Raw genomic sequence first — 7,986 nt, 5'->3', positions numbered from 1 at the left:
TTAAGGTTTACAACATTGGCCTTCTCAGTTGAGGTCGGTTTTAGTCATAAGTGTGATTTCGTGAAAGTGCTAGTGGAAAACTTAAGGGATCCCCAACGTTAGAACAATTTCTCCAGAGGGGCACATAGATTTGTGTACAAAATATAATAGATATCCATCTGTACTTGCAGAGACATTTCAGTGCAACAAGAAAATCCGGGATCACCAAAATGAGGAGGATACATCCTCTGGCTACCATGAATCTCCGTTAGGGCTGCAGCTATCGATTATTTTTGTAATCGATTATTTCATTGATTAATCAAGTAATCAAATAAATTATTTTGCCTTATTAAATAGCAGTAGTAAAAATGAGAAAAAGGACAAAAAACAGGTCTCTGAAAATGAACAACCAATTGGGTTTTATTCCCGGACATTCCTTTTTAAAATCAAAACTAAACCCATTTATTGCATTCAGTGCATTTAACTTCGGTGCCTTCTGAAACAAATGCATTAACTTATTTTCTTTTAGTGTGACGGATTTGCATTTTTGCATCATTAGGCTACCATACAAATTAAGCGCACTAGATTCCCTGCTCCTTCTACCTCAGGCTTTCAGTGTATAGACCTGAGGTCAACCTGATCCTCTCCTCATCTCCTACTGCTTTTTTTTGTAATCGACTTATTCGAGTATTTCAGTCTGGACCAAAGTGGAGCACCAACCAACCGACTGGCATTGTTATTCCTAGAGACATGCCGCTAGAGCAGCTTCTCAAATGTCAAGATTTTCTCATTTTCACTTGTCGTTCATCATTATAAATTAAATAGCTTTTTGGGTTTGGACTTGAAACTGCAGACGTTACCTTGGGCTCTTGGGAAAATGTAACTGCCATTTTGTCAGGATGTCATTTCACAGATCAAACATTCATGATTTATTTAAAACAAACAGACAGAATAAGTTAAAATTAAAATATTCTGTAGTATCACTCCTAATTTTCTCATGGACAGGTTTCATCTCAACCAATACTGCAGTGTCTTGCACCAGAGACCAATTCTTCCTGGTGAGGAGGAGAACACAGCATCTATTCTCCATGTATCCCTGGTGGATTATCTGTTTTCAAATAGCTGCCTATTTTCACTGTGGGGTATGTCGTGTCTACGCTCTGTTATGTCTGGACTCTGGAAACTGAAAGAAAGCACAAGGCTAAATTGGCCGTTGAATGAAAAATGAAGTCCATGTTTGGTAAGTCTGGTAACTGAGGCAGAGGGAGGGGGAGGGAGCGAGAGAGAAAATGAAAAGAAATGAGATTCCAGATGTAAAAAGATCATACATCTTTCAATCTTTTCTTTTTCTTCAACACCAACACAATATCTTTCTGGTTGATGTTCATCTCGTTGATCTACATTATACTCGCAGGAATTCATCCAGAACATTTTGAAAGGGCGTGACCCAGGTGATCAACCTGTGTCAAATACAAATACAAAAATCACATTTATGGTTGATTTTAGTCTCTCTCTTTCCTCTTCCTCTGCTTTCGCTCCCTCTGTCCCTCAAACTCAACCTCCCACACATCACTTTTCCCTCTGCCTTGCTTTATAATGTGTCTTTCACACATCTGAATGTTTTATTTTCTATTATTTTGGTGCATGGCAGCCAGGTGTCTATTTATGGACTGTACCAATGACAGAAATGACAGAGGGGGGGGGGGGGGGGGTGACTCATGAAATGGGGAAGGATTATAAAGCAGAATAGCTTCCATTTAGAGAAATTAGTCCTTTGTGGCGGTCTGTTGTTCTGTACTTTCATGTGGTGAAGACAACAAGGAGGACAGCGATATCTAAAGGCAGCATGTGTGTGTTTTTAAATGGCAGGCTCGCTGAATAACAAAATAAAGGCTGTGATAAGAGAGTGGATGAGTCAGTCTTATAAGAGGACGGACTCTCCTCCTACAGAGTCACTTTTAACCCATCAACTTTATCCATGCTGGCGTCTGGGGCATGTCATCTGTATCATCTGTATCATCTGTATCCAGAAAAAGATATTTGAAGACTAAAAATCGGCGGCTGCCTGCCATGCCGCCTACCTTAGTGATATATTTGCCTCCTGCCTCTGCAGCAAGCAGAGAAGCTACTGCGACGACACAGACAACGAAGCACTGGGTGGACACTCTGGTAAAAAGTTGCTGTTAATCCATACATTTAAATATATTTTTACAGTAATTTCAGTGGGAGTGTCACTTTCCCCCCCAGTCATCTTCAGGTGACAGTAACGCACCAAGAAATTCCAGTGATGAATCTACAGCTGCAATGATTAGTGGATTAATAAATTAAACAATCGCCCATATTTTAATAAATCAGTTTAACGCATTGAGTCAGGTTTTAAGATAAAATACAGACATCCCCCTCGTTCTAACTCTTAAATGTGGGTATTTTGTGATTTCTTTAGTCCTTTATGATTGACTAATAAATACCTTATGGTTGTAGACAGGACAATACATTTTAGGTTGCATCTTGGACTTTGGGATATGATAATCAACATTTGTCATATTTTTTATTGACCAAAGTACCAATTGATTAATCGTTAGTTAGTTAGTTAAGTAAGTTAGTTGCAGTCCTAAATGAGTCAACGAAAGCAGTCAAGAAGGCTTCCAGCAAACAAACATGGATGTGAGCAATGCAAGTTTCAGAATGTTAAAAAAAAAGATTCGCTTTGCAAATATTTTATGGATGTAGATAATGTTGATGTAAATAATGTAGATGCTAGGCCATCAAGGATAGACACAGGGTTGGGTACCAAACTCTGTACTTTTAAGGTTACCAACTGAAATGCTTCGGTACTACTGAGTACCGATTTACATTAGATGAAGTGGTCGATCAAATTTCAGTACTTTGAGAGCAGGTTGTGTTGTGAATTCAAATAAATATTGATAAGATTCCGTAAGGGCATTTTTTTTTTTAAATCAACAGACAAGCGACTGAAATTTCTCTCCTGTGTTCCAGTTCGTACTTTTGGATGTCATTTACTATTTCCTGGTTGCTTTGAGGTTCATTGGAGCCGTGTTAAGTTACTGTGGATGAAAATATTTCCTGCTTCTGCCATAAAATGCGATTATGGCTTTGTTAGCGGAGCTTCATTAGCGATCCTATTCTTCAATTAAAGCAGGTCGACACAAACAAGATCTGGAGCTATTTGTTCAGCGGATCAGTTAAAAATACTGCAGAGAGGAACAATACAAGCGGAAACAGCCACAGTGATTATCATGTTTGATGAAGAGCTGCAGACAACAGGCTCTCAGTGCATCTCCAACAGATAGCCTAAACAACTTATTCTACCTGGTTTAATATCATTTTTATTATTGTTTATTTTACCTTAAACTAAATGTTCTAAATAAATGTTAAATTGGAGATGTTTGCACTGATTTTCTACAACTGAAAGCACATTTTTATTACAGAAAAAGTAAACAAAAAAAAAGTTAAAAAAACACAAAAAAAAGGTACCAGTACCAGTAGTGGAACCCGACCCTAGATACACACAACACATACTGGTGAGTAACACAGTCTCAAACCTTTCTATGCTCTATTTTGATACAGTGCAGACAGGCGCAAGCAACTGGTGGGAGAAAATAGAAAACTAATTGCCCTGGGAGAACACGATAGAGTGTAATTATGTTATTAGCCAGATGTTTGTCTTCCGTCTTAGTCTGGTTTACTTGTTAAATGTCTCTATGTCGTTAAGGACTCACAGATCATTACAGATATCAATATAAGCCTGAGAGAGACCACACTTATACAAACTAGCAAGCTTCTTCTGTGCAGCTCAACCACACTGAGCAACACAGACACACATGAATAAACCAGTGTTTAAGGACAAGTGGCCGAGCAGGCTCGACGGGCACAAGTCACAAACTAGTGGTGAACAACAGATGCACGATAAATGCAGAAGAGGAACAGACAGGCTGTGCAGGAACATTAATAAAGATCAATGATTAAATGAAGAGTCACGTATTGGTATACAAGGGATAAAAAGGAATGTAAGACAACCCGAGGGAGGGATAACTCAAAAGGGAGTGAGACTGTAGGGTCAATAAAAGAGGAAGGTTCATTAGGTTTCCGTCTGTGCTGCCTGTGGCAACCTCCCAGGCTCTAAGAAACACACAAGATAAGGAGAGATACCGAAACACGCACCACTCTGTGATCCAAACGAGATAAAACGAGTCCAGCCAATGCAAAGCTCTGATGGAAACAATTCCTTGCCAAGAAGCGACAGAGAATGTGTCATGAATTGCCAGTGTAAGTGCGTGAAAAATGTGTTTATTCAATGTCTGGTTTGACAAAACCTGTTCCTGTGAGCTAGCTGAAGTTGACAGCTCGTTCTCTCTGAGTTTACACCCACGCCCCTGTCTTAGACTCTCTGACACACTCTCAAACATACACGGCTGACAGTATGAATTAGCTTATTTTTGACTCCTCCTTCCAAAGACCTCTTCCAAAACACACACGCACACACACACACAGGGTCTCCAGCAAATTTACATTCCTAATCCTTGTTGTAAGTGTGCCTGCATGGCCAGACAGTCACTTCAGAGTACCTGAGGCATACAGACAAAACACCACTACCGATGCCTTCACATGGATTAACAAGAAAACCACAGGAAACCAGCGCTATCAAAATACACAAGAGTCCTCTGGTGCATTGTAGTGAAGTGAAGTGAAAACGTACCTGTCAAGAGAACGCTAGCGGTGAGAGAACTGAGTGTCCAAGTGAGAATGAATAAAGGGGGGACACCCACAGACATACACACATCCCTCCCTGCTGTTTACCTCATTTCCTATTACACATACACTTTGGATTCTTCTCCTTTTTTTGCCAGGAAATGAGTGGGCCAATGAGAATGAAGGCTTGAATTAAGGGAAGAAAGACAACAGAGAGAGAGAGAGAGAGAGAGAGAAAGACGAAGTGGGTGGTTTTAAGAGCGGTAGAGCTGCCCCAGCTGCTTTTTCCTGTGGTACAAGGTTCAAACCACACAAGCTACTGGTTGGGCTGATAGTGTTAAAAGACACACGACAAATGAAGAGCTGTGAAATGTCTTCAATAACATACGGGAAAAACTTGATAAAAGTAAGCTGAGCTGACCTCAACTATTGCATAGACACACCCAAACCACTGATCACTAATAACTGTAAAAAGACCAGAAACAGCAGTAATCTGCCTCCACCCAAAGTCTCTAAACTAGGTTAGTTGTAAACCGCAAACACACTATACTTGTCACTACAAGCTTGTTCCAATCTGAATGGAAGCGAAAGTCAACAGGGAACTATTTTGAGGAGGTGCGGGGCATGCAACTAAAGGTAGAGGCGGTGTTATATAACTATGGTCATGAAGGGCAGAGGCTCTAACACGTCCAGAGATCCCAGCTTTGACCTGACCTCCTGATCACCAGCCACACGATGAAGCAGTTTATACGATTTATCCATCTCCAAACTCTCTCTCTCCTGTTGGTATCACATCTTTTTCATGCTGTCTGTCACCGTCTTCTTTATTTGACTATCACTTGTGGTTAACCTGTTACATCACTCCCTCCCACCTTGCCCCCCCTCCCAGGTCTTTGTCAACAAGCAGGTTGCTTATAGTGCATAGGTTCTGCTTTTCTGCTGCTGTTTTCTTTCTCCTTTGCGTGCGCACACACACACAGCTATAAAGAGAAGGACTGCCTGTAGCTAAGTAGACATGACAACAGAGGCTGTGGTTTGTGTGCGTGGTTTTTGCTTCTGAGGGAGACAGAGAGAGATCTAACAAGGAGGAATCCTCTTATAGCAGCCTACGCTCTCTCCTCTGTTGCCTCTAAGCCAGCGATGCATCTTCGTCCCTCCAATTCCCTGTCTTCCTTCAGCGAGTCAGCCTGAAGAGACCAATGATTAATGCTGATTTTTCAATTTGAACTTTTTCCCCCCCTTGGCAGCATTTCTTGTCACTGTTAGATAGCATTTTTGTTATCTATGACTAATCAACCCTTGAATTTCACATTCAGATACCACTTTTGCTGCAGATAATTGGCTTGATTGCCTTGATTTTTCATGGAGCTGAAAGGACGCCACATCTAGTGATATCTATGCCTATAAATACACTATTGTAAGGAAAAATCAATGTCTGTATTACACATCTACATTGTGTGTGTGTGTGTGTGTGTGTGTGTGTGTGTGTGTGTGTGTGTGTGTGTGTGTGTGTGTGTGTGTGTGTGTGTGTGTGTGTGTGTGTGTGTGTGTGTGTGTGTGAATTTGGTGCAGAGTAAAAGGAAGGAGGGAGGGAAAGAGGGCAGCCGTTTTATTTGCTCAAACTGCCGGGATATTCCATGCAACCGCTGGCATGAGTGACTATCTGATGCAGGATGACAGCAGAGCCGACACTTTCTTCCTGCTCTATGACCTGCTGGGCTTCACTGTCAAAAAGCATTAAGGTCTGAAACACTAGCAGCCACCGATGCCACGCATTAACAAGCCTACGCATGGTTTCATGCATGCACACACCCGCATCCTAATGAAACCACTTTTCTCAGTGTGCAAACACCCAACCAACAAACCCATCTAATGCTATAAAGCAAAGCCTCTCTCTCGTGACAAAGAGAAACAAATACATGAAAAGCAAAGGGCAACCTATCAGTTAAGCGACAAACAGTATCATATTTAAAGATCCTATCCAGACACGTTATAAGATATATAATCAGCTAAAAAGTTAATTATCTTGTAAAAACATTTCAATTACACCTACTCCTCTGTGCTAATATATTTAATTTCATTGTAACCTTCATTCTCAGTGTTTGTGCACACAAAGCTTCAAGTTTCAACATCACACTCGTATAAGTAGAATATTCAACCAGGATTGGCTTTCAAACCATTTGTAATGTCATAAATAATGCTGGTAGGTCATAGACTGTAAAAACAAATAAAAAATGGACGTAGTGACTTCACCCATAGGTTTGTGCACTCCTGTTTTGAACATTGATGTAAAAAGCATTGGATACTGCATCTGAGGCAAGTTTATTCCTATGAATGTTGTTCAGTGGAGTATGAAGTCAAAAATGCCACTTCCTGAAAACAAACTGCTCTCGCTCTATGGGCATAATGTGCTGCTAGTTTCCGACTTGGGAATGGGAATAAAAATGATTCAATTGTGTGGCTCTTCTAGACTTTCGATATGTGATCTGAATCAAAATCTGATAGGAACTAGTCATTTTGCGGGGGTCGTGCCACTCAGAAAAATCTATCTGCCGATTTACAGACGTCTCTTTCACAATGTACATCTATGGGAGTCTTTTTTCGCATTACGTCAGGTTGTAATTACTCGGTTTGACCACTATGTGAAATTGGCTTTAAAGCCCAGCGCTCTTCCTGCATCCAGATCTCATTAAACATCCATGGTTTTGAAGCCTCAAATTTGGCATTTGGAGCATTCCCATCTTAGTTTTTTGGAACTAGAAGTGGCCATATTTGGACGAGAGGGTGGAGCTGACGTTAAATGCTAGTGTTAGCTGCTAGCTTGGTCAGCACTGCATTTACAGTCTGGTTAAATGTGATACTAATGATAAAAAAAAACAGGCTATAGCAAAAAGTAAATGGACAAAAAACTGAACAACTGACCCTCATAGGATCTTATTCAACACAATACTCAACAATTAACTATACTGAGTGAAAACACACTAAAATAGTGACAGCTACCAATACTATAACTAAAATACGTAGCCGACATTGTAGCCATGGATATAGAACTTGTCAATACGAGGTAGCACGCCCTAAAGGATATCCTAATATCATCAATGATATTTAGACTAAATGGACCATAATTAACAAATTAACATCTTTCTCTATGAAGAAGGCTTTTAAACTAGCAGGTGAGACCATAAACACATTAGGAAAGTGAGCCCTGAGTTAAACTTAAACTCAACATAATCAAGTAGGGTCATTACCTAAAATCAACCAATAATAGTCAACTCTACAGCAAAGACTAAAAATCAC

This window comes from Scomber scombrus, chromosome 16 (genome assembly GCF_963691925.1).
Source record: "Scomber scombrus chromosome 16, fScoSco1.1, whole genome shotgun sequence".
Classification (NCBI taxonomy): domain Eukaryota; kingdom Metazoa; phylum Chordata; class Actinopteri; order Scombriformes; family Scombridae; genus Scomber; species Scomber scombrus.
This window is presented reverse-complemented; position numbering follows the sequence as displayed.